This window comes from Cryptotermes secundus, unplaced genomic scaffold, assembly GCF_002891405.2.
Source record: "Cryptotermes secundus unplaced genomic scaffold, Csec_1.0 scaffold859, whole genome shotgun sequence".
In the NCBI taxonomy this organism is placed as follows: Eukaryota; Metazoa; Arthropoda; class Insecta; order Blattodea; family Kalotermitidae; genus Cryptotermes; species Cryptotermes secundus.
This window is the reverse complement of record NW_019723915.1, coordinates 1,722,362-1,731,400: the sequence shown is the minus strand read 5'-3', so window position 1 is coordinate 1,731,400 and position 9,039 is coordinate 1,722,362.

The following is a 9,039-nucleotide window of genomic DNA, read 5'->3' as shown; positions in this document are numbered from 1 at the left end:
TTTTCAAAGACAACGTTTAAAAATTCTATGTGCGCCATTACACTGTTACCTTCCGACCTTGCTAACGCAGCTGAGAACCCCCCGGATATTTTCGGCCACCGAAAACGGTTGCTTGTTCATTAATTGCATTTCCATTGCTTAATAAAAGAGTCAATCGCTAAGAAATAAGAACAATGTAGTAACTACCCTCATTGAATCAAGCGCTAGCCAATCAGGGCGGACCACGGCAGCTCCAACGCCCAATGGTTCGCGCAATCGTAACAAGGAAACATTCACTGCTACGCAACGACTCAATAATAATGTATCCGCGGAAACGGATCAATACAACACGGTAACCGAACTATAGAAACCAGTGATCCCTCTCAAGTCAAAGTCATATTGCGACTGACATTCAGTCAGTAAGTCTTGGTGTCGAGCCCCAGCCAGATATTAATTATTACCTTTTGACAGTTACGGTCTTATTTTTGTGGGGTGACCTTTCTGGTGAGAGGACTGGTCTGTCTTGTGCATATGCTGCTGGCCCTTGCCAGCGTAGTCTTTCTCGGGTCCGAGTACCTTGGGACTCTCTCAGATTTGGGACTTTCCTTTTCGTCGCCTCCTACGACTCGCAGGGTCACGGTGGAGGTGTTCGACCCTGCCTCCACACGGGGAACCAGTGATCCCTCTGCAGTCAACCCTAAGCTATATAGCGTGGACAATTCAGAGGCAAGATACAGCGAAAAGGATACCCCGAGGAAAGTGTATAGTAATGGAGAATCTTCCATCGTCCGAAGCGCTACTAGGCAACGGTACTAACGAAGGTACAAAGGGCCCAGGCTCGTCCGTGTTTTAATTATAGCAACAATAAATATTTGTACAGAAGTTGAATACGTGGTTTTCTCTTCAAGCATAGACAATCCCACAACTGCTTTGTCAGACAGTGAAGGCATTGTAAGCTAACAGGAGTCAGTTCCTTGTATATGCGATGATGAATATAAACATTGAACCCGTTTCGATATTGCGGCCCAGTTACTTTGGGGCAAAATTGTAAAATTGGTCGTGGCGGTGTTGCTGCGTAAAACTGCGTCAACATGCGGGCACCTGCAATAACCAACGTATGGAAGTGAAGCTATGTATGTATGTATACATACGTGTTCGCTTGGGAACGCTCGCTCCCAGCGCCCCGGGTGGTGAACAAACATAAACACAACTTTTGGAGAACTCCTCCACAGCCTATCAAGTATATCTGTTGACCTTGTGCGCAGGCGCTGCCACTGGTTCTGTGGAATTAAATTGTTGATTGTATTGCGCGTGCCGGAATTAAAATAATAACAACTTTTTCTCGTAAACCTCTGTAACTTATAACATTGTTTTAGAGCAACTACAAATATATACTATTATGTTTACCAAAATCCACATATGCATAAAACCTTCAGTTATAAATTGAATTGTATTTGCTCTTTATTCCCAATGGATATACATTTCATAATATGAATCTTGTTGGTGTAGGTAATTCATATGTAGGTCTGAACTGTGCTTGTCCGTCCCGCAGTCTTATGGTGATGGTGTACATACATGGGATTACAGAATTTCTGCACTTTGTCCATTGTCTTCTATTCTAAAGTAACACAACGTTTAGAAAACTGAATCTGTTTCCGTCCTTAGGTGAAGGGTGGGGAGGCACGTAGTTGGGTCACACAGAGGGAGCCAACCTCAGTCACTTGACCTAAAGGACTCCACCTGGCCAAGCCTAACAAATGGGTCACCTGAATTGCTGTCTCCCCACCTTTTCACCTGAGGATGGAAACAGATCCTGCCACCTGCTTACGATGATTCCTCTCTCGCGGATTTTTATACCCTGAAGATGGAGGCGATTCGTTCCTCCGAAACGCCGGATGACTTTCAACAGACTACATGCTGTTATATTCCAGAAGCTACTGCTGTGAATGCCTACAGTATGAAAGTTGTTCACGTCAGTGCAAAGGTGAATAAATTGCATCGAAATAGGGTTCATATGCCTTGGCCGCGCCATGGCTTAAGCGGTTAGTTGCTGGCTTCCCATCGCGGCGGTCCGGGTTCGATCCCGGGTCTGGTCAAGTTGGATTTGTGGTGGACAAAGTGGCGCTGGGGCAGGTTTTCTCCGAGTACTTCGGTTTCCCCTGCCAATCTTCATTCCACCAATTGCTCCACAACCACCCTCACCTATCATCCGGGGCTGGTACAATAGACCAGAAGTGGCCGCAGTACAAGGGACTTAGTCCCACTCCACTAGCAATAAAAAAAGGGTTCATGTACAATGAGGAATACATCCAGTTTAGTACGTTTGTAAAGAATCGAAATTTTGTTCCCATAACCCTAAATTTTTAGAATAACCGAAGATGTATACGGATGTTACCTCGTCTGTGCCTAGTGGTCACAGTTCCTGGCTACAGATGCAGATGTCCAGGTTCGATTCCCGGCGCTACCAGATTTTCTGAGAAGTAGTGGGTCTGGAACGGGGTTCACTCAGACTCGTGATGATAACTGAGGAGCTATTTCAAGGATATAGCGGTTCCGGTCTAGCAAACCGAAATTACCGGCCGTGGGGATTCGTTGTGCTGACCATGAGACACCCTCTATCCGCTAAATTTGACACTAACTTCACCAACAAGCGGCTGTTGCTCGGTCGGTATAGTTCGCTTGCGGACTGAAACCACGGAGTTTGTTTGTTTTGTGTTTGAATGTGGATGTTTTAAATATAGGTAACCCTTATATTATATGCACAGGTCGCACGTGGATACTCGTTTTTATTGCCACTGCCTTAATTTCGACGTATTTGTTCTGTCACAAACGATACATTCGTACGTCATTCATATTTACTCGATAAGGGGCGGCTTCTATTACTGGGTTCGGACTAGGAATCAGACGTCTTTGTTAGCCCCTCCAGGCGATTTCCTTCCAAGATTTTATCCCTTCACACTTCATTATTGTAGACGACCCCACAATTTTTATGGGATGACTAATTTTCCTTCGGTACTTAAAAAAATCGGCCGGTCACGGTAGCCGAGCGGTCTAAGGCATGCACTGTCTTCGCTCTCTCGGATGCCAGGACAGTGGATTCGAATCCCACTCAGGGCATGGATGTTTGTGTGCGTTTTTCTGTATTTGTGTACAGGTAGAGGCCTTGCGACGAGCTGATCACCCGCCTAAGGAGTCCTACCGTATGTCTCAGATCTGAAAAAACCGAAGTGAACGGAGAAGTTCATGGAGGTAGTCCTAGGCCCACTGGGGCTGTAGTGCCAAGGGGGGAAAAAAACTTAAAAAGTCAGGCCTGTTCAACCCATGCAAGTAATTTCGTCTTCGTGGACTTGAAGTATTTATCCCCTTATTCACAAAATCCCATGGTTTGACTTTGTTCTGAGTCAACTTTAGTTCACGAATTCGAAAATTACTTCTCGGGTACCCATTTTTAAATATTAGGGCCTACATATGACAACTGATTACTTTCCATCATGAGTTTTTGAAAAACAAATGTTTGTTACAATGACATTTAGTAGTTCAGTTTAAGCGAAACAAGAAGTGAAAGACTGATATTTGATTTCGCGTTATAACTAGCTCCAAGTGGACGGGTTATGTAATGTCGAATGGAAAGATGACTTTGTTAATGACCTGTTAAGTGGGACGTGGAAGAAACGTTTGCAGTCAGTGTAAACAAGAGTAATTCAATTCAATTCTTGTTTATTTACTTACAAAGTTAACAGCACAGAGGCCAATTACAAAGTTAGCAACTAGTACGTAGAAGGACACAAAATAACTAAAAAAGAAAAATACAAAATAAAATAATCTGTATAATGACAATGAATTAATAATAATTCGAAGAAAAATTAAAGTTGGCAGTCAGGATATCAGGTTTGAGCCCAGGGTCAGTCTGAATACCAATGAATGATAACCATTCTATTAGGCATGGCTTGTCATACAAGAAGAAATATCTCAGATACTGTGACAATTAACTCCCCGATTCTGAACCCGAGACACAGCTGCTAAAAACAAACAAGTGTTATTTGACCTAATATAGTCTAGTCTGCCCTGTTCTTCTCCATTCTAGTGCTCTGTTATATTCTCATAAAAGCCGCATATCAAAGTTCTGAGCACTTTCAACGCCAAAGATGGTGATTGCAATTTGTGTGGCTGAGTGAAATTCCTTCCCTCTTTGTTCATACAAAGAGGCTAAGAGGCTTGTTCATTCTGTAGTGCAGTTGTTTGTGAGCCACGTAACAATATTCCTACCTTGGCACATTCAAGCACGGAACGAAATTCACAAGGCTGTGATACATATCTGTACATGGGCGGGTAATTAATACGCTTATTGTGTTCACTGCGGTTAGTTAATTGTTTATGCTCCATGACTCATAATACGGATTTAATAACAAGGCAGAACGCGGTACCTCCATACATAAACTGCTTCAGCACCGAGGGCTTTCTTGAGCAGTCAGAAAGCTCTTTCATTTTAAAGAATTCTGTATTGAATAATTCTGTTGTGGTACTGTTTGCTCGGCAGTTTCGGTGTACTTCAGTCGTGAACAACAGCAACAGAAACATACAACCTAATATGATTAAAAATAACAATAATACCTGTAATTTTGTATACTGATGTTACATCAAATAACATTTTTATAGTCTATATTCTTGGTTGGAGAAAACTGCACAATGAGGAGATTCATAACTTGTACTCTTGTCCAAGTATAATTAGAATGATCAAGTCAAGGATGATGAGGTGGGCAGGGCATGTAGCACGGATGGGGGGAAAAAGGAATGCATATGGGATATTGGTGGGAAAGCCAGAAGAAAAGAGACCACAGGGAAGACCAAGACGTAGGTGGGTGGACAATATTAAAATGGATCTTAGAGAGGTAGCATGGGATGGTATTGAATGGATTGATCTGGCTCAGGATAGGGACCAGTGGAGGGCTCTTGTGAACACGGTAATGAACCTTCGGGTTCCATAAAATGCTGGTAAATTCTTGAGTACCTGCAGAATTGGCGGCTCCTGAAGAAGGGCTGGGTCCATAAGTAAGCAAGTAAGTAATTTTATATACTTTTAAGAAGAATGTATAGAACAGTACAAATTGATGGGGCCTGGAGAAGGAATTATGACAAGGAATTATATAGTATATTTAATGATGGTATAATTTAAAGAGTTAAACAGCTCGAGATGGAGAGGACATGTTATAAGAAGAGGAAATGAGGAAATTATAAAAAAGAATAATGCTTGTAAAACTGGAAGGGAAAAGAAAGAAAGGTAGACCAAGAATGAGATGGATGCGTGGAGAATGATTTGAGGAACTTCGGCATGGGTAACTGGAAAACAAATGCATAAGAGCGAAATACCTGGAGAAAGTTCTTAGAGAAGGCCGATACACACAAATGGTTGTAGTGCCAATATAATAATAATAACAAAAAATAAACTCCATGGTTTTAGTCCGCAACCGAGCTATACCGGCCGAGCGACCGCCGCTTGTCAGCGAAATTAGTGCCAACATTAGCGGATAGAGGGTGTCAAGTGGTCAGCGCAACGAATCCCCATAGCCGTTAATTTCGGTTTTCTAGACCGGAGCCGCTATTTCCTTGAAATGGCTCCTCAATTATCCTCAAGAGGCTGAGTGGACCCCGTTCCTGACCCACTACTTCTCAGTAAACCTGGTAGCGCCGGGAATCGAACATGGACCTCTGAATCTCTAGCTTGGAACTCTAACCACTATACCACAGAGGCGGCCATAATAACAATAATATTAATAATAATAAGTAAAGTAAGAAAGTAAATCTATCCCTGTAAGAGGCCGTGAAGGCCCATAGGGTTGTGAGACGTTCAGGGTCCCACATTATCTAGATAATCGGCTAACAGATGGCGGTAAGGTTGTCAGCCCTACGGGCCGACCGCTTTTTACTCCACAGGAAAATTATTTAATTAATTCCTGGTATCCATTTCTGTTTGAGGGTGAGTCGACCCCAGGGCCACAGTGCCGCCGGAAGGATTAGGTCAATTGATAAAAACACAATGATCTCATCGGGACTTGAACCCGCAACCTTCCGGCTTGTAGCATAGTGCCTCAACCAACTATGCTACCGCGTGCCCCCCTTAATAATAATAATAATAACAAAATAATATACATGAATTACATGTTTCGACTAAGCTAGTCATCATTCAGTTCTTTATAATAAATTTTGGTATTCTAAGTTGACTTTTTTATTTAATAAACTTTTTAGAGTGTTTAGTTAAAATCAGACAATAGAATGATTCAAAAGTTAAAATGTCATGCAATACATTATAGAAATAATGTAGTAATGAACAGGCATTTGAACGTGGATGTGTTGTCATGCAAATAACTGTTTTCATTAGACAACTCACAAAGTGTTTCGGCCCAGATAGGCCATCATCAGGTAATTCCTGAGGAATACGCAAATGGTATTGGAATACGTATAAACTACAGTCATTTTTATATAAGGGGTCTCCAAACACGCGATCCAATGACGTTGTGTGTACTGGCCTTTATTGTACTAGCGGCATATTTGTTTGTATTCTTTTCAACATATTGAGAATATGGCCGTCAAGGAAGACAGAGAAGAGCAGAAAAAGAGATAAATAAATTAAAATAACTAAAGGACAAAAGGTACAAAAAAGAAAAACAAGGAAAATAAAGAACAAAAAATCTGGTGACACCAGCAAAACTTCCAGGAGCACGGCAGACGTTTCGACTGACCAAACCTATATGAAGCTACATACTGTTACGATTTCTGGGCAGGAACACAGATCTGCTAACACATCAGCGTTCATAGAAAATGCAACCGAATTCGCTAATACTAGCCAAATGCCCTTGATTCATTAACTTTGCGATATTGTTTTCGGGAAGCATTGCTAACAAATTAATACTAATTTATATTTACTGTTTCAAAAAATTGTTTCATTTATCCACGTGTTATGTCCTGCGGCTACTTGATATCAACGTGAGGTCTGTTGTTTAGTACTGCATAATTATGCTCTAAGCACAGCCATGATTTTGACCAAAAGTATCTAATGAAAATACATTTTTAATGGTGCTTAGAGTTACAAATTTAACCAACTGTCTGCTGGTAAGGTATGAAAGTGCAACACTGCAAAAGCCACTGCTGTTTTTTACCCCGAATAACCCACATTGCATCCTCTCAACCCTTTTCCTTCACACTTCTCTCATTTCCCCCGCAGTCTCCCAGTGACCGCTTTCTAGAGGTTTCCCCACACCACTTCCGTTGCATTTCTACTCTTCCCAGTCGAGCTACATGTGCAGCCCATAGTTCACAGACTAACAACACTAGGTGATCTGCTCTTCTTCGCATCTCCGCAACCCATTTATTTAGACCTATTATTATTCTCGTACTAAGCTCTTCTAGAGCTCAGGATAAACTGAAATAGATATACACGGAAATTAAACTATAAACAAGACACTCAAGTTATGTCAAATATCTTGAGGAAAGTGGTACCTAAAATTCTGTAAATATTGTGACATATTTGCTCAAGGCAAGAACTGTGGGGTCAGCAGAAACCGCCATTGCTAGTAAACAGCCCTGCAAACACCCCCGTTGTTAGGCAACATCTTCATAAGACGAAACAACGGAGTAACTGGGAAGTGGTGTTCTCTACTCGGTCAGTGCCGATACATACATGATGCAACAACTGAAGTTATGTTTGGAGAAGTTGTTTCTATGCGGTCCGTGCCGACTCTACATAAGGAGCCAATTGTGCGTGTAGTTAGAACAATTCTCTCGTCAGAGAGGATGTTACATAAGGACTATGGTCGTAAGGGTTCAGTAGAAAGAAATCTCTGCTCGTGAGTCTCAGGGATCTAGGCGCCAAGACGAACTGACGAACTGCCAGTCACAAAATAACTCTGACTCTGACTCTGTGCAGTTGGAAATCAGTTCAGCTAGGGAGCTGCAGAAGTCGCTGCACATGGAAGCCGAGGACGCTACAATGTTGGAAGCCGCTACCAAGCAGCGTAATGAGAACCGTAACTGAAAACACTTGCCCCTGTGCGATTAAATTTGTAATATTCTATTTAAGCATCCTGTTACACTCTACACAATGTATGACACATACTCCGTCCTAAGTGCAACAATTTATTGTAGTTCTTTTGTCTTCTTTTCTTCTACACTACATATTTCGGGCGTAATAACCTGATGATGGCCATTTACGGCCGAAACATATAGTATAGAAGAAAAGAGGGCAAAAGAACTACAATAAATTGTTGCATTTAGGACGGAGTTTGTGTCATACATAGTAATTTGTAAAATGTAGCCACAAGTTGTGATTATGAGTTCTATAAATGGACTAGCAATGCAAACCCCGTCATATTCACACCATCATGTGATTATATATTTCTTATATACAGTCTACGGTATTCGGAATACTACAGCTTAAGTCTGAAAAGATACACAAAAAGCCCGACTATGTACTAACTAACCGCTAATAGCCTATTACTGGGCATGACGACATACATCGTACATCCTTTCATGCGATGAAACTGGTCTAGGGCTTACTCTTTTGCGTAATCCTGATCCATTTTAATACAACTGACATACTCATAACCTATTTCCTTAAGGAACATTATGTTATGATCTCATTGTATTTTCTAACCTCAAAAAGTTTTGTCTTTGCCTAGCTCATCCTAAATACATCTAGAGTCTATCATAAAATCCCTGATTAAGTGCATAATATGGGAAGATTTCAGACAGCACTGTACAAACATCAGATACAATAAGACCACATAAGCACTATAAACAGATAATTGGCCGTAATATGTATCGTAATTTTTATATGAAATATTGGTTGCGAGAATGATGCAATTATTGGTTTCAAAGTGAAGTATCCAACGTTAGATTAATCGGAATGGTAGTACTTCATGTACGGATAAAGTTACTTACAGTTGCAGCGGTGATGATACGAGGAAACAGCGGTACATTTTGATGAATCATGCACTAGAGCAAACAGACAAGCACGTAACATTTCCACAGTCCAAGGCAGTCTCGACGCTCTCGACTGTGCTGCCA